Source organism: Neltuma alba, unplaced genomic scaffold, assembly GCF_004799145.2.
Source record: "Neltuma alba isolate B1F8T4 unplaced genomic scaffold, ASM479914v2 tig00013353_pilon, whole genome shotgun sequence".
Classification (NCBI taxonomy): Eukaryota; Viridiplantae; Streptophyta; class Magnoliopsida; order Fabales; family Fabaceae; genus Neltuma; species Neltuma alba.
This window is the reverse complement of record NW_021637619.1, coordinates 111,908-131,489: the sequence shown is the minus strand read 5'-3', so window position 1 is coordinate 131,489 and position 19,582 is coordinate 111,908. Positions and strand designations below refer to the sequence as shown.

The 19,582-nt window shown below is 31.9% G+C and overlaps 1 pseudogene; it reads right to left on the bottom strand.

The window, feature by feature from the left end:
- Positions 1–20: 20 nt before the first annotated feature.
- LOC114736657 (MADS-box protein JOINTLESS-like) lies at positions 21–15,917 on the bottom strand (annotated as a pseudogene).
- Between the last annotated feature and the right edge of the window lie 3,665 nt (positions 15,918–19,582).

Below are 19,582 nucleotides of genomic sequence, written 5' to 3'. Positions count from 1 at the left end.
AGGTTATTATATACGGTAAATTATAAAGTGAGAACTTCAACACGCACGCGCACAGCAAAATCGAAGCCGGGGGGACTGTACTTGAACTGAACAATAGAGAGGCTACACAGACAGTAAATCCAGAGGGTTTCACATAACATAGAGAAAGATCTACAATAATATATCATTATTCTTCACAAAATCCAAGTATCCCACCAAGAACCGACAGACTCAAAGATGAAAATCGGGAGAGAAGAGAGAAAAGGATAATGCTTTTGTTGTTAAATATATTAAACTAGAAAGATTAGTGATCTTGAAAGAAGAAATAATTAAAAATAATTCCAAAGGAAAGATATGTCGAACTATAAAAGAATTTCAAACTGGGCAATCAGTTGAAAGTGATTTCTTTATGACGAAATTGGGTGAGGAGAAACTCATCCATCTCCAAGGATGTGAAAAAAGCCAAAAAAAAGAATTATGTTTTTGGCCAAGAACCTCAAACTACCAAGTTACTGGGGCAAAAAAGAAAACAACTGATAAAGCATTTTCGGAAAGAAGAAGAGTTAAGCAGGAGCTCATGAAAACATGGAACCCTACCTGGAAGATGTAAGAGATTTCTTGAATATTGTAGGCTTCTAGCTTTGGCGGTTCACACGTCAATGGCATTTCAAAGGAAATTAATATATGTGCCTTTTCCTTTTATGGGCAAGTTGATGTCTTCCTTGTAGCCACTACTTCTACTTCTACTTCATCTTCTTCTATTTCCTGTTTTACACATTTTGCCGTTATAAATCTTTCTGGCTTTGTTTTATAAAGGGAAAGTAAAGGGTAAGCTTGTTAGCTACAAGAACTTTTGTTTATGCCTTTTCCCTTTTCTTCCTCGGGTTAAGCTTGAAAGGAATTATTTCAGATCATGTTGAGTAGACGTATAATCTGATGAGCAAGTTCTAGTGACTATCTTGACATGTGTGTGTTCAAAGAGATCTCAAATCATCAAAGAAATCATATGAAATTTTGACAGATAATATCCTAAACTAAACAATTGGAGAAAAAGGACAGCTAATAAAAAGATGTAGTAAAGATTCCTCTTTTTCACAACCAAATAAGCAGAGATCTGAGACATTAAGATGGCGTACTGCTAGAAGAATATCATTAGAAGGCAAATTCTCGAATTTATTCATGAGAAATTATTACAAAATTATCATGGTAATTATTTTTATCTTTATCTCTCATGTAAATGTATTTTTTTAAAATGTATGAATGCTAAAGAGAATGGCAGTTACTAGTCAAGCATCGTATAAAAAATTTAATACTTCCTCCAATTCTTAATATGTACAAGAACTATTTCATTTAAGGCATCATATCTAGATCATTTAGATCTGAATTTGGATGGCTCGGATATATTTTTTTAATTTCTGTTATTTGTTATTAACCAACATCATCATTTTGCTTTCTATTTTAATTTCATTTTAGACTTAGAAGACTCTAATGATTTTTTAGAATGTTTTGAGACTTGTTTTTAATAAAGTCCCATCATTAATAGGACTTAAGAAAGGCAAATTTACCTATATGCTGCAAATAGTAAAAAAAATTACCCAAATCCTATAAAATAAAAAGTATTTACTAAAATGCTACACTTGAAATCATTTATGCAAAGAACGACTTTTTTTTAGTGAATAATAAGAACGATTTTAACTTTGTCAAGAGGTCGTTTTTGGATTTTAACTCAATATTACTTTTTTTTATAAGTTGAAAAACTAAAATCGTTCACTTGGTGAATAACTTTCCCATTCCTTCCTCTTTTTTTCTTCCCCTGTCTCTTACCTTCCCCCCCCCTTCTTACTCCTATCCCACTCTCCCACATTTAGGTAGAATGAATAAATGAGGTATGAAGATAACGAGATGGGAAGATTCATAGGATTAAGGATAAAAAAAATATAAAAATGTAAAAATTGGGAAAAATTAAATATAATTAAAAGGGGATTAATATAATTTTTTTCTTTCAAGTTTATCCTTATTTTGGTTTTGATCTCTCAAATTTTAAATCACTGGTTTTGGTCCGTCAAATTTCTTTTCATTTAAAACATTAGTCCCTATAATACAATAAAAACCTTGACCATTTTGCCCCTAGAAGGACAAAAACCTATGGTTTGAAATTTAAAGGACTAAAACTAAAATGAGAACAAATTTGAGAGACTAAAGATTATATAACCCTTAAAAAAAATTACATACTTCATAATTTCAAATTTATAGCTCATCTTCTAAATTATATATATATATATTTTTTGAAAATTTGATCTATAAGATTTAGATAAAGTTCGTTACTACTTGAGAATTTTCTTTTAAAAATTATATCATTTTCTATGCAATATTTGTAAATAAAAAATCAATCTAGTATCTTCTATAATAAATCAATGCCTAACAAATTACTACCTTCGATTTTAAATATAAGAATTAGTTGAAAATTCAATTTGATCCTAAATATAAAATCTCAATTCATGCAATCTCTTTTTTTTTTTTCCAAAGTAGTCCTCATAGTGAATGCAGATGTAAAAAATGTCATTCTAACAGACATTATTAATAAGGATATTTTAGAAAAGACAACTCTTATTTATTACAAATAATTAACTTCTTTAATATTTACAAATTAGTTATCTAGCTCTTATATTAAAGATTAGAGATAATATATCTTATTGGGTTAAGTTACATCTAGTTGCTTGAATTATTTTACAATGTGGATTGAAGTTTTATATTTAGAACCAAATTGAATCTCTAACTAGTTCTTATATTTAAGAACAAAAGTAGTAATTTGTTATAGAAGATAGATTGATTTTTTGTTTACAACTATTGAATAGAAAATGAAATAATTTGTAAAAGAAAATTCTCTAGTAACAAACTTTATCTAAATATTATAGATCAAATTTTCAAAAAAAAAAATAATTTAAAAGATTAGCTATAAATTTGAAATTACAAAGTATGTAATTTTTAATTATATTTAATTTTTTCTGATTTTTTATATTTTTATTTTGTTATCCTTAATCCTATGAATCTTCATATCTTGTATCTTCACACCTCATTTTTCATTCTGTCTAAATATGCGAGAGTGAGATAGGAGTGAGAGAGGAGAAAAATAAAAAGTAGGAGAGAGAGGAGGAAAGAAGTCGGGCATGAATGGGAAAATTGTTCACCAAGACGATTTTAGCTTTTCAACTGGAACAAAATTAATGTTAAAATTGAAGATCATTTGAAGAAGAGAGAAAAGAATGATAAGGTAAAACCGCTCACATCGAAACAATTTTCTCACACATTTAAATTCGTTCTTTGCATAAACAATTTAAGTGTAGTATTTTAGTGAATAATTTTCATTTTATACCATTTAGTTTTTTTTCCCTGTTTGCAGTATATAGGTAAATTTGCCCTTAAGTAAAATTCTCCCTAATTCAACTTTCAATTGACACCTATATTGACTATTTAAAATTTCAAATGTTCAAATTGACAATGTAAATATTTTTAGTTTACATTAATCTTTCCAAAAAAATAATTTTAATGATCATCCTCGATTCCTCCCTGAACACTTTATATATACGAATTACACTTCCATATATGTATATAAAATATTTTTAATAATTTAAAAAGTTTATTTTAATAAAGAAAATACTACTATAAGTAGCACAAGGTTACTATTTGAGAGAGCGGATGTGTATGTACTTGAACATTGACATTAGCAGGGCGAGTGGGTCATAGAGCCTGCAAGGTGCCTAAACATCATTAGTCTGCTCTTATAACCATGTCAGACTCTGCCATATTCATGTTCCCTCGCACAATTTTACCCTGCCTTATGCTTTCACTCTATACATTTGCACGGAAATTTAAATTCAATTTCATATTATCCGTGTTATAGCTACAAAAATAAGAAAGTTATATTCAGTGCAAGTTAAGTTTTAGTTGGAAAAGTGCTGGTAAAAAAAAAACAAGAAGTTTTAGTTGGATAAGGAAAAGGGCAAATTCGGTAGGAAACATTTTAACTTTAATTTCTGATGATTTTTTTTATAATATTTCACAAACTATAAATACTTTTAAAATGAAATTTTTTTCATAGCAAACTAAAGTCAACAATAACGGTGATCATAATGGGAATTATTAGATCGGTTTTTGATTGCACGAATGAAGGAGGGAGAATTTTTTGTATGATGTAATATAATGATACTCTTCCGGTTCTTAGTTGATCTAATTTGATCAGATTAAGTTCTTTAGATAAATTAATTAATTATAAAAAATATAACATATTTTTCTTAAAATACCATAATCATATCGTGTTCCTTAATATCCTCCCTCCTTCTCCTACTAGATTATAGTTGAAAGAGTATTTATAGGAGTAATTTTAAAAAATTAATAAATATAAGAGATAAGTCTTATATTTAGGAATAAAATCAACTCAATAATTAAGTTTTATATTAAGGACTAGAGAAATATACAAGAAGCATGAAAAGCTCTTCTGTTTACATATGTTTTTCTTAAATGAAAACTAGGCAAACGAAAAAAGAAGGTCATCACTAACTAGAGAAGTTGGTTTTGCTTGGAAAGAAAGTTGTAATAAATGCATTTGTATTGAGTATGAGTAAGACATCAAAAGCGGAAAAAAAATAGAATAAAAGAGGTACACACAAGTGTGTGTATACATATATCTTTCTCCATCCTTACTTTTGTCTCAACTACCATCCCCCTTTTCACTCTCTTAAACTTATACTCGTGGGCCTAAACAAGACGAAAAAACCAGAGACCAAGATATTGCTAGATCTCAAGGACGTGATCAACCAACAAATTTAAATTATTTTTCATGATCAAATTTGTCTTTTGGATTTTTCTTTCCTGATTTAAAATCGCTCCCAGCCAAAAGAGGTGGGGAAGGGGGAAAAATTGCCTTGGCTCCTTCTTTATGTCTGTATTTGGGAGATGGCTTGGCCACTTCTTAAGCATAATCTCTGTCTGCCATTATTATTGATAATGATGATTTTCATGATATTCTTGTTTCCCTCCACACTCATTTTAGACTAATTTAGCACTAAATTTAACTAGTTTTAACCACTTCACTTACATGAGTGATGATTGTAACTTGATTATGGATTAGTGTATGATAATAATTTCTACTTTTTAATTTGATTCCATTAATGCTGTGTACTTGTGTTTATCGATTCAATCGTGTGCTTAATTATCTTGAAACAACATAATCTAATTTACACTAATTTGAATGTTCTGAATGAGTCTAAAAGCTAAAAAAAATTAAGCTATACTTTAAATTAAATTGTACATCTATGAAGTACTCAATTGTCGAATAAGCTATTTTGTTTAAAGAAAAACAAACTTACAGTTAATTGTCCAAAGTTTAATATTTGGGTGATCATAAAATAACAAAAATTACTCTCAACCACTTCTATGGCTACGCATTCGGTTACATTTGCTTGCACTTACTAGCTCCTTTTGGCATTGTACTACTTTGATCCTTAATATCTAATTTTAAAAAAATTAAAAAATTTAGTTTAATTAGTTGTTTGGAACAAATATTTGTTGCATTCTCTAAATTAAGATATTTAACCATGTGTATTGACATTACCTTTAATAAAAATCCTTAACAAAATATTTAGAAAAAAATTATAAATTTGGAAGACAAAATAAATTAAGATCTTACATTTAAAACAAAATCTAACTCTCAAACTTACTTTTATATTACGAACTGGAGGAGGTATTTTCTTACCACTTTTAAATCTTCTTCAGGCGCAAAAAAAGAGAGAGGGGGTCAAGAAAAGGGAAGTCCAAAACAGATGATTACTTATTAGTTAACTAATTACAGCATTTAGCAAATTAGCAAAAAGAAATTAGTTTGACAGATAGTTCTAATACAATACTGGGAGAATTATAATGATGTCCCAATGAAAGAAAATAATTATTAAAAAGTCTCAATAACAATATAAACAGTCTGTAATGACAAGTTTTAGGAAAAAAATAACTCGAGACTTGTTTTATAATTATTTTTCTTTCTTGGGATCTTCCAACAATAATTCTCTCAGCTTGGCCTTATCTCCCTCTATCTCTCTATATATATTACAGAAGCAAGTTGTTTTGAAATGGAGCTCATCAAAACACCAAACACCATATATATAAATATACAAATACAATACATGGTTTCTAAGTGACAACCTGATCGATGCTAAAGATTGCTTTTTCCCATTCACCAATAATATATCTCTCTCTGATGAATAAACATTTATATGTTTCTATTTGAATAAAGACAATCTGCACCACATGGAAGGCCAAACTCATATCAGTGGTATGAAGAATGAACTAATGGCCACATAAAAATCAGTGCCAACCAAGGCAGAAAACATAATGTTGTATCCTTTTCCCCCCCTAATTTCACATAATGAATCGATTGTATACTTCTTAAGAAGCATCCTACTTGAAATTTGAGCGAATTTATTTTAAAGAATTGAAATCTTCCTTCAAATGCTAAAACACAGCAGAGTCCATATTCAATCCAAACCACCAAACATCAAATGCAGATAGTTCAAATTACATTAAACAAAAGCGATCTAATATATAAATATATACAAGTAGCTAGCTAATCTAGTTAATTACCCCAGCCTGAGAGATACATCAGAACTACCAAAATCTTGAGGAGGATTGTCAGACGAACTGCAAAAGACGATGAACCCAGAAGACTAGCCTTGTTCACGTTCAAGTCTCTGAAAGTGTGTTTGTGTTATGGGACATTCAATTCTCAACATTTGAGAAGAAAGGAAATACTTTATAATAAGAGAAGAATATAAATCTTTGATCACCTGCTTCAATGTTCGATTTTCTTCCATGAGTTGGATTCCCTGTACATGAAAGCCAAACATTGTAGCAAAGGTGACCGAGAGCGTAGAACATCGTTAGTGTCATAAAACATGCATCAAAATGTCACTTGGATATTTTCTTGAAATCCATCATACTATCTAAAGTTTTTAATATAAGACCCAGTTGACTAATTTGGAAAAATTAAAAAAGTTACTAAATTATTTAATTACAGTATATGTTATATAATCTCTCTAAAATACTTATGTATATCTTTAGATTATATGACAATTTATAAATGGGGTAAATTAGTTGGGGAAAAAACGATAAATATAAATACTTTAAAATAGTTTAGTAATTTTTCTATCTTCTTCAAATTAATTAATTGAATCTTATACTAAGGATCGAATATAGTATCTATAATAGTGAAATCACATGCGTAAATTTGTTAGAATATGGATATGAATCTTCTTATGGGCTAGTTTCAAATTGAAGTGTCACGTGAAGAAAAGAACGAGCATCAAATCTCTTGGAATATATGTATTCAGAAAGGGATTCACATAGAACTGATCATTCAAGGGAAACCTCAAGTGACTCTTTGCATTATATTCTTTTTCAGGCATGAAACTTCTCTCATTTCTCTATAAGTAAAACCGTTCAATCTGAGAGAGTTAGTCCTCCTGAGCCATCTTCTTTTATCCCTTTAACATACATTAACTGTCAAGTGTGAGCCCCTCACATTTAGGAGATTTAGATCTTGTCTTGTGTCAGAAGATAGAGACTTCTATATTTAAAAAAAAAAAATGATGTTCTCATCTCTTTATTATGTTGTCACACTTGTGGTTTTTCTCTATGGGGCTAATCACTAAATGAGAAAAAGTGAGAAATGAATTGAACCTAATTGCTATTACAGAGATAGAATAAATATGTAAAGTCGAGTAGTTTCTAATCGATCGCTCTTCAATCATTTTGTTTTCTCCAATTATACCTACTTTGAAAGACTCATTTTTATGTTTTTTTTTTGTGACAGACTCATTTTTATGTTTGGAACTACGTTTTAAGTGATTTTCTGTATTGAGTACACTTCTGTGTGATAGACATAAAAGTTTTCCCTGCTTCTGGACGTATAGATTATATACAATGAGATTTCCACGCATCAATAATAATTGCTTGTATATGAGGAATTAAGTGAAGATGACCAGTTGATGAAAAGCCAAATCTGTAGGTGGGTTGGCGTGGTATTTACCTTTTTCTTCAGTGCGTAGATGGGTTTCATGAATCTTTCATCCTTAAACAATAATCATAGTAAATATGTCAAACTCAAAATCTTGAACGCAATAACTACACAAAATCACAACTCATATAGCTATTGGACAAGGAGGAAAACATGCCAATTTTTTGTCAGGATGAGAATTAACTAATAGTTTTAATCACTAATTAAATTAGATTTTTTTCCTATGCAAGGCAAAGGCATATCATTTAAAAAATGTAAAAATAAAGAAGTTTGATAAGTACCAAAACACAGTGTCTTATAGTTGATAATGTACACATCAGATAGATTCTAGACCAGCAATGTAGAAGGTTTAAAGAAATATACTGAATCTTGTCATAGAACATTAAAGGATACTAAAGAAAACAAAAGATACTATAGATAAACAAGCTAGTGGTCCCCGACAAATTTATAAGATAAAGATGTCGCTTTTCAGGCTGTTTTCTTCTTTTGGATTGAACCTTTAGGGCCCGTTTGATCCATGGAAAGCACGAAAATAGAATTGAATGTTAATAACCATAAACTCAATTGGTATGATACTGAAAATGATGGAAGAATTTTATGTTTTATATTTGATTAAATAAAAATAAATTAAAATCAAAACAACCAAAATACCCAGAAGGGGAGGAGGCAAAAAAAAAAAAAAACTCCCCATTGTGGTTTCTCAAGTGAAGGGTATTAAAAATGGTGCCATTCTAGCATTTGGGAATTAGGATTGGTCACATTTTTATGGAGAATCATCCTCCCAGAAGTGTGATAATGAGACTTCCCATAGTATCAGGATTCATACAACAAAAACCAAACCAAACACATTAACAATGCAATTGAGATTATTAGGAATTGGGGTTCAAAGAATCCAATCCAAGAAACCCTTACAGTTCAAAAACTTCTACGCAAAATACTAGAATAATACATTTTGCTTTCTTCGCATGTAAAATACAAAATTTACAAAACAAAACCTTACTCTTTCTGTCCCAAAATGCAAGTCACTTTGAACTACTTTACACAAACCAGTAAAGTTGGTTACAGTTAATTAGACATCTTGTACTTTTCCAAAATTACTTGAACATTCCAAAAAAAATTTATCAAACTGTACACTCTCTCAATCATATCTCTCTTAATGTATCCCATAAATAGGGACTAAATTTGGAAAGAAAACATTTAATGCTCACTACATTCTATGAAATATGACTTACATTTAGAGTATCCCAAATCTTTCAAAACGTGATTTACATTATGAGACGGACAGTGATAGTATTTTGCATAGAACTTCACAAATTTTAGAAAGCCCAAACTTTAGAGGATCAAGGGTCAAGCATAAAAAGGATCAGATAAAAACCTTTGTTTTTGAAACACGGGACAAGCCTCTTTGAAGTTTTTCCTCTAGTTTCTGCAATTTTTCAAGTGTGCATTCTTGAAGTTCTTCCCCATTCAGTTGCCTGTTGAATTTAGTGCAAGTCATGTGTCTCATTTAACATAATCTTCTCAACATTTATTCATGGTAGGTATAAATTAAAGTTGTGTACCTCAATTCACGAGTCCTTTCTACTACTACCCTGTGCAGCTTATTCTCATCACCTCCAAGCTTGTACATATTTCCCAAAAAAAAAAAAAGGATTAACCTTCCATGATTTTCCATTCCTTCATATATTATCATAAATTGATTTCAATATTATGTCATCCCTTGAAGTAATTCTCCCATCTTTTCAGTTCTCCTGTGGATTAATTCAGGACCTAGGGTTTTCTGTAGGGCAATGCAGCCTGGTCACTTACTGTTAATGCATATTAAAAAGTATGCATAAGATTGGCCCCTATTCAAAGGAAGCTATGAAGAATGAACAATACAAAGAGTCGAAAGGGATAGCTCAATTTCTTCAGTGAGTTAAAATCTTCCTAAGAAGCAGATCCCTTTTCCCATCTGATTCATTTGGTAAGTGCTTCCTTAGGTATTCAGTCGTCGAATTCCATAATGAATTAAACAAGAAACCATTTGTGCCCCCATGCTTGTGTAAGTCACAATTTGAGAGTAATTAACCAGAAAAGAAGTTATGTACGTTAACCAAAAAAGAAAAGAAAAGGAATCAAGTTAATTAGAAGGAGCTATGTGCATTGACACAAAACTTGAGATAAGTCATGCTGTGTGATTGATATTAATATATTGATTACCTGCAGATCAGCAGGTGATTGGCCTAGTCTTTGAACGGCAGAATGTTGATCGTACCTTTCAATTACCCGTTGCATGCTGAAACAGCAGAAATAGTAACTCGTTTGAGTGACTTTATATTTTCCTTCAAGATCAATCAATGGAAAAGATCAGGTCAATTAAGCATAGTTTCATGTCAAATTGTATGGAGTAACTAAATTCTTTTGGAATCCCAATGGAAAAACTCAGAACCTTTAACTGTGGATATTAATCATGATTCCATTGCTTCAAGTCTATGAAATTACTTTTTCATTGGTTGAGCTTTTTAGTTACTAATAAAACAGAAGTACTGAAACATACTGATAAGAATCAGAGTAATCCACGCAGCATGTAAATGAATATTACATATCATTGATTTTGTAAAAGTGGATATCTACATTCAGGTCTGGTAAACAGATACATTTATAGGCCTCAACATCTAAGGCCTCACATCTAATGGGCCGTGGTAACCTATGGCCCAATACAAGAAAACTAATATATTCAATACTCCCCCTCAAGTTTGGGGCTGAAACACATTGAAAGCTCCTAACTTGCTAAGTAATTTTAACTGAGTCTCTTTTCCAACAGCTTTGGTTAATAGATCTGCCTCCTGCTCTGCTGACCGAACATGTTGTAACTTGACAAGTCCTTTGGTCACCTTCTCACGCACAAAGTGACAATCTATCTCAATATGCTTTGTTCTTTCATGAAAAACTGGGTTTGAAGCAATGTGAATTGCAGACCTACTATCACAATACACTTCTACCGGTTGCTGTACAGAAATTCCTAAATCACCCAAGAGACCTTTCACCCAGACAACTTCAAAAACGGCGGAACCCAATGCTCTATACTCTGCTTCAGCTGAGGACCTTGAAACAGTAGCTTGCTTCTTTGTTTTCCAAACAATCAGCGTATCTCCTAGTTTGAGAAGATAACCAGTCACGGACCTGCGCGTGGTCTCACATGACCCCCAATCTGAATCACAGAAGCAACTAAGCCTCAGGTCCCCTTGTGAGCTCAACCGAATCCCAAAGCCAGCTGACTGCTTCAAGTACCGTAAAACTCCCATGGCAGCTGACCAATGACACTTCATTGGCAGCTGCATGAACTGACTTAGGACCTGCACAGGAAAGGAGATATCAGGCCTTGTTAGAGTTAAATAAATCAGCTTTCCTATTAGTCTTCTATACTTCCCTGGATCCTTGAACAGATCTTCCTTGTTGTGTTTCCCTTCTTCATAGGCAACCAACTTCAAGTGTTGCGGCATTGGTAAAGTGAGGGGCTTACAGCCACTCATTCCTGTTTCAGCCAAGAGGTCTAAAGTATATTTTCTTTGTGTCAACATAATACCCTTCTTAGACCTTGCTACCTCAATTCCTAAGAAGTATTTCATAATGCCTAAGTCTTTAATTTTAAATTGCCCATGCAGAAAATCTTTGACCTGGTTAATTCTTTGTGCTGAGCTACCAGTAATTAACAGATCGTCTACATAAACCAAAACAATTACCAAGGCATCATCATAATGTTTAATATATAATGAATAGTCATGCTTACTTTGCAGAAATCCCCCATTGATCAAGGACAGTGATAATTTTTGATTCCACTGTCTTGAGGCTTGTTTAAGCCCATAGAGGGATTTCTTCAGCCTACATACCATATTATCCCCATATTTCTTAAAACCCTGGGGTATGGTCATGTAAACTTCCTCATCAAGATCACCCTGCAAAAAGGCATTATTTACATCCATTTGGTACACAGGCCAATCATTCACAGCAGCCAATTTCAAGACAGTCCTAACAGTGACCATTTTAACTACAGGAGAAAAAGTTTCATTATAATCTACTCCCTCAGTCTGATTGTAACCCTTTGCCACTAGTCTAGCCTTATATTTATCAATGGTTCCATCTGGTTTATATTTCACCTTATAAACCCACTTGCAACCTATTGGTTGCTTTCCTTTAGGTAAAGGAACTATCTCCCATGTACCATTCTGTTCTAAAGCATCTATTTCATTTTTCATGGCAATTACCCAATTCTGATCGGTAACAGCATCATTATAATATGTAGGTTCAGTAACAGCATCAATAGAACAAAGATAACACATATAAGAAGAAGAAATGTTGTCATATGACATGTAATTCTCTATGGGATACTTACAAGTAGACCTGCGTAATTTTCTATCAGAATTCATTTGAGCTAAACTACAAATATAGTCTCTAGACCAGATAGGTGGTCTTTTGTCACGGACAGGACGCTGATTAAGAGGAATATTAAAGACCTGATTGTTAACTTCAACTGCAGGCTCATTCTGGACCTGATTCCCTTCCTGATGAGGCGGTGCTATGGGCTGTGGGGACTGAATTGAATTATCATGATAATCATCAAAATAAAACATCCTTTTAATTTCAGTAGATACTCCCCCTTGATTGATACTATTGTTGACCTTAAAAGGGAAGACATCTTCTAAAAATCTCACATGTCGGCTAACAAAAATCTTGTGATCCTTTATACTCAACAATATATAACCCTTTTGATTGTTAGGATATCCCAAGAAGACACATGGTATAGATCTAGGTTGAAATTTGTCTGAATTTATTAAGTCAGTAGCATATCCTAAACAACCAAAGACTCTCAAATGATCATAACTAGGAGGTTGGCCATGAACAATTTGATAGGATGTTTTAAAACCCAAAATTCTACTAGGAATTCTATTAGCTAGGTAAGTTGCCATTTTGACACACTCACCCCAAAACCTAACAGGAATACCAGATTGAATTATTAAACCTCTGGCAATCTGAATTAACATTCTATGTTTCCTTTCCACAATCCCATTTTGTTCTGGAGTATATGGACAAGTAGTTTGATGAATTACTCCCTTTTCTCGAAAAAAAATGCCTAATTCATGATTAACAAATTCTGTTCCATTATCACTCCTTACCATTTTGACAGATATACCGAATTGATTCAAAACATAAGCAAAAAAACTCTTAATATGATAAGTAGTCTCAGATTTATGTCTCATGAGATAAGTCCAAGTTGCTCTAGAAAAATCATCCACAATTGTTAGAAAAAATCGAAAACCTGAATGTGTAGGCACTTTATAAGGTCCCCAAACATCCATGTGAAGTAAATCAAAGCAACTCTTACTTTTAATGCAACTGGAAGGAAAAGGAAGTTTAGTTTGCTTAGACTGAAAGCAAATATCACAACTTTTATTCATAGTAACTGCTTTATCCGATACAATATCCAAATGCCTTATTACATTCACAGGAGTATGTCCAAGTCTCTTATGTAAAAGCCACAAATCATTATGATTCACAGAACAACAAGTATTACTCTCAATTCGTGTACTGGTGTGATTCTTTTCTAAATCCAACAGGTATAATCCATGAACTACTCTACCAATCCCCTTCAGTCTGCCATCCTGTAGATCCTGCAATACACATCTATCAGGATAGAAGGAAACAACACAGCATAGTTCTTTAGTGATCCTAGAAACAGAAATTAAGTTAAATTGAAGTTCTGCAGCATAGAGAAGTCCTTTTAATTCAATTCCATTAGGAAATTTAACATCTCCTATATGAGTTACACTAAACCTGTCTCCATTGGGAATTTTTATTGTTTTAATCGGTCCATCATAAGGTCTGTAGTTATCCAGTAATCCTAAGCTACTAACCATGTGTGTAGTTGCTCCTGAGTCTAAAACCCACATACTATGATTTAATCCAGAGGAGTTTAGAATTGGCAAACCTGTACCACTCAATGCGTGAGCATTAACATCTGAGTCCTTCTTCAACAATTGCAGCAGGTGCTCATATTGCTCTAGTGTAAAACTCGGTGAGACACTTGATATATTAGCAAGCACCTCTCCTTCCCGGCTTCCAGCATTCTGCCTGCCTTTGGTTTCTTGACTTTGTTTGGATTTATTTCCTTTGTAATCGGCTGGGAACCCAATTATTTCCCAGCAGTTTTCCTTTATGTGACCTCGTTTATGACAATGATCACACTCTGGGAGAGGGGTTCCTCTTCCCCTCCCTCTTCCTCTTCCTCTGCCCCTGACAGCCATTGCCATTCCCTCTGTGGGGTTGGTTCTTTCCATGTTCGCAATACCTTTCTGCGCCTCCACTTCCAAAACCATCGCATAAGACTGATTCACTGTTGGCAGAGGATGCATCAGGAGTATTTGACTCCTTGCGCTATCGTATACGTCGCTTAGACCCATCAGAAATTGCAACAGTCTCTGTCGTTGCATCCCTTCATTATATTCTTTGGATGTAGCACACTTACATGTAGGAACGGCGATGAGACTAGCCTGTTCCTCCCAGAGTTCCTTAAGACGCGTATAGTAGGCAGAAACCGAGAGTTCTCCTTGACGTAAAGAGTGTATCTCTCGGTGAAGGGAGAAAATTCTGGAGCCAGATACCTTGTCAAAGCGTTCCTTGAGATCTTCCCAAGCTTCCCGCGCCTCTTGTAGATATACCAAGCTATTTGCCAGATCTTTTGAAACAGAATTGAGTATCCATGACATCACCACAGCATTACAGCGTTCCCAATGACTCTGAAGATCTGGTTCTTGATCAGATTTCTTGCAAGAACCATCTATTAATCCAACTTTATTTTTCCCTCTTAGCGCAATGAGCATCGCCTTGCTCCAGATCGTATAGTTTTCGCTGCCGATTAGTACCTGTGTGATAATCGAGACTCCTTGCGTGTCGGAGGGATGTAGATAAAGTGGATGTGCAAAATTGATCGCTGCGTCCCCAAATGCTCTCTGCTCGGCCATTGTCCTTGCCGTCGTCGACTTAGGGTTTACAGATTTGGGGTGATACTGCGTTTCTTGATTCTGAATAGGATGACCGAAAGGGGAAGGAACGAAAAGGTTTCTGGTTCCTCCTTAGTTCCGACGGTGCGTTTTGACAGACTCAGCTCCTGCGGTCCTCTCCAGTATGATGGATCTACAACCCGGGCTCGGATGCCATGATAAGAATCAGAGTAATCCACGCAGCATGTAAATGAATATTACATATCATTGATTTTGTAAAAGTGGATATCTACATTCAGGTCTGGTAAACAGATACATTTATAGGCCTCAACATCTAAGGCCTCACATCTAATGGGCCGTGGTAACCTATGGCCCAATACAAGAAAACTAATATATTCAATACATACACATATAATAATCTTTAAGGTTACAAATGCAACAAGAATCATATAGATTCCAACTAGTGTTTATCAATTGCCAAGCTAGATAGCTAGTTTAATAGATTATAGAGAACTAGGTAATATGAGTGAAAAAAATATATAGTTGATGATGATGAGTTGTGTACTTGTAGAGTTTCATATTTCATTCTTGAATCGACCACTGTGATATCATGTAAATATCTCTCTCTCTATCTCTCTCTCTAACACCTATAGAAATATGTGTGTGTGTGTGTATATGAGAAATTGAGACTGATAATGTAATACATAAGAACCTTGAGCTAGCATAATCAAAAAGCTTGCCAGTGGAAGAGAAGACTAAGAGGGCAATCTCAGCATCACAAAGAGTTGAGAGTTCCTGTGCCTTCTTGAAGAGACCTTTCCTTCTCTTTGAGAAAGTCACTTGTCTTGCTGTTATACTGTCAATTTTTTTATCTGTATCTTCCTTCTCGTCATTTCCCTTCTTCTTCTCAGAATCATCAGTAACGCGAGGTTATTATATACGGTAAATTATACAGTGAAAAATGCAACACGCACGCAGCCAGCAAAGTTGAAGTGGCAGCAAAGCTGTACTTGAACTGAACAATAGAGAGGCTATACAGACAGTAAATCCAGTGGGTTTCACATGACATGGAGAAAGATCTACAATAATATATCATTATTCTTCATAGAATCCAAGTATCCCACCAAGAACCAACAGATCAAAGATGAAAATTCGGGGAGAAGAGAGAAAAGGATAATGCTTTTTTTTTTTAAATATATTAAACTACAAAGATTAGTGATCTTGAAAGAAGAAATAATTAAAAATGATTCCAAAAGATATTTCAAAATCGGCAATCAGTTGAAAGTGATCTCTTTATGACCAAATTGGGTGAAGAGAAACTCATTTATCTCTAAGGATGTGAAAAATGGAAAGCCGGAAAAAAAATATTATGCTTTTGGCTAAGAACCTCAAACTACCAAGTTACTGAGGCAAAAAAGAAAACAACTGACGAAGCATTTTCAGAAAGAAGAAGAGTTAAGCTGGAACTCATGAAAACATGGAACCCTACTTGGAAGATCAAAGAGATTTCTTGAATATTGCAGGCTTCTAGCTTTTGTCCTCCTTTTATCTTCTTATCTTTGGCCGTTCGCACGTTAACGGCATTTCAAAGGAAATTAATGTATGTGCCTTTTCCTGTTAAGGGCAAGTAGATGTCTTCCCTGTAGCCACTACTTCTGTTTCTTATTTCCCGTTTTACACATTTCACCGTCACAAATCTTTCTTGCTCAGTTTTATAAAGGGAAAGTAAAGGGCAAGCTTGTTAGCTACGAGAACTTTTGTTTATGCTTTTTCCTTCTTTCTTTTTTCCAGTTAAGTTTGAAAGGAATTATTTAATTTTTATTTAAATTATTGCGTTTTTCTTTATGTGTTATATTCGTGTTCTTCTCATTGGACGGCAGAGGATCCCATGTTGTGTCCGAGTCTACACAGCGTCAATAGTGAATATAGAATAGAATTAAATGATACTCCTTTAATTTTATTTATAATGTTATTTATTTATAAAACAATTTTAACATATTTTACACATTATTTAACATAATTATCTTTTAACTTTACTTCTAGTTAATATATATGTTTTAAAAAAATTAACTATCTACACTATAATAAATAAAGTAAAAAATAGTACAATTTAATAAAGTGATTTATAAACAAGACTAACAAATATTTTCTCTCCTTATCGTACATATAGTATTAAAAGAGTATTTTCTTAAACAGTTCTTTCAAAATACCTGCACTTATGAAACTTAAAGAACATTTTAGATGGTATAAAATGAAGGAATAAAAGCAATGAGAAAAAAAATCTAGGGAACAAAATACAAAACCGATTAAAGTTTAATTCTAAGAGTCTCATCGGATATTATGAGAGATATCACACAAACAGAAATACACAATGATACTTATTCTTTATGTCAAGCGATACGGAGGACCAGACAAATAAGGTGGTCCTCATCGTCAAGAAATTGATGGCAGGATGGGGACGATTTTCTGCACCAATTTATGACTCACTTCTTTTTAGAAAAAGAAAAATACAGTAATTAATCTCAATTATTTAAAATAGATTGTTTTATTAATTATGTTATTTTATTTTTTATTTAAAAATTAAGATTTTTTATTTTTTGTATGACGTAAATCATGCAACGTCTGATACACATATGTGAAATTGTACAAAAGACGATTACGAAATGAATCTTAAACATTAAAATTAATACTCGGATTAGATGGGAGGAAAAAATTAAAGAGAAAATGTTAAACTCTTCCTGTTTACGTGGGCGCGGGAAAATAGAGTGATTAAAAGTTCATTTTATATAGAGATATATCATGTCTCAAATCAAATTAAATAAAAATCTTATTATTTTTTGTCCTTAATACAAAATCTAATTTGTAATTCAATTCAATTCAATTACAAACTAGATCTTATATTAACTTTAGCGTCATCAAATAATTTAAAATCAAATTATTTGATGATAAACACTACAAAAAAGGACATTGTGACGAAATTTAGAGATGAAATTTTATTCCATTACTAATTAGTGGCAAATTCTGTCACTAAAATTAACAACAAAATTTAGTGATGAAATTTTTTTGTCGTTAAATTAACAAACGGATTAGTGACATAATTTTATTTTGTTATTAAATTAACGACAAATTGGTGACAAAAATTTATTCTGTTGTTAACTTCTGTCACTGATTTTATTGTAAAATGATTAGTGATGGAATTTTTTCGTCACTAATTTCTGTTACTAATCCGTCCCTAACTCTTCTCACAAAAGATTTTATGACAAAAATTAGTAACAGAAAAATTTCGTCACTAATTTCTATAGCTATTCTATCACTAATCCGTCACAAAAAATTATAGTATAAATATATAACAATTATTTTTTAATATTTATTATTAAAATAAAAATATAATATATGATAATCTTTCAGTATTATATTATATAGATAAAAATACAAATGTTATAAATATAAATAATAAATAATAAATATAATATAATTATTATTTTATTTCATATTTGAATAAAAATATTAAGGATTAATTATTTTGTAATAAAATAAAAAATTTAAACTGAAATAAATAATAATATATTAAATTATATATAATATTTATTATATATATTTGTATTTGTAATTAGAAATATTATATATATTTATTTTTGCATAAAAATTTCCATTACTAATTTGTGACGGAATTTTCATTACAAATCTGTCACTATTTTATGACAGAATTTTTGTGAAATACACACCTCTAATAAGCAACATTTTTGTTGCTAATCTGTAGCTAATTAGTAATTGAATTTTAAATTCCATCATTAAATAATTAGTAATGTTGGAATTAGCGACAAAACTTTTTTTTATCACTAATTTCATCATTAATTGAATTCCATCACTAATTCAATTAGCGACAGAAATTTCGTTATTAAATTATGTCACTAATTTTTTTTTGTAGTGAAAGCTATATTTTCATGTTATTATATTTAAAATTAAATAATTCAAAAAATCTTATTTTTCAACATAAAAAATTAAAAAGTGGATAACTCTATAAAATTAGATACAATAAAACAAAATAAATAAATTATACATTAGTCAACATTATTAATATGTGCTTAAAATATAATATAAAAATAAGAGACAGAAGGTAAAGCAGACTAGTAATGGGGAGAAAAAATGGAATGAGTCGTAAACTCTTTTTTTTTTTAATTTTTCTTTTCGCCAACCTTTTCTTTTCGTTTAGGATTTGTTTAAAATAATTTGTAAATAATTTTTTAATTATAATTTATGAAAAATAAAATAAACATGTAAAATAAGTTTTGTTTTAACTTATAAAAACGTGTTTATAAGAGACTCAAGATCTTGAATAGTAGAAAATCTACTCCTCTTTTTACTTTTCTCCCCACGTTTTTCTTCTTCATTTACTTTTCATGAAGCGCTGAATATCATTTTTGACCAGACAACCTTGAAATTGAGAACCATATGGGCACATGTTATTTGTCCGGGACCAAGACATTAAATTCCCTTTGGACGTTATAAGATGGAGACACATTTCATTACTCAATAAAATGTTCATCAAACGTTTTAC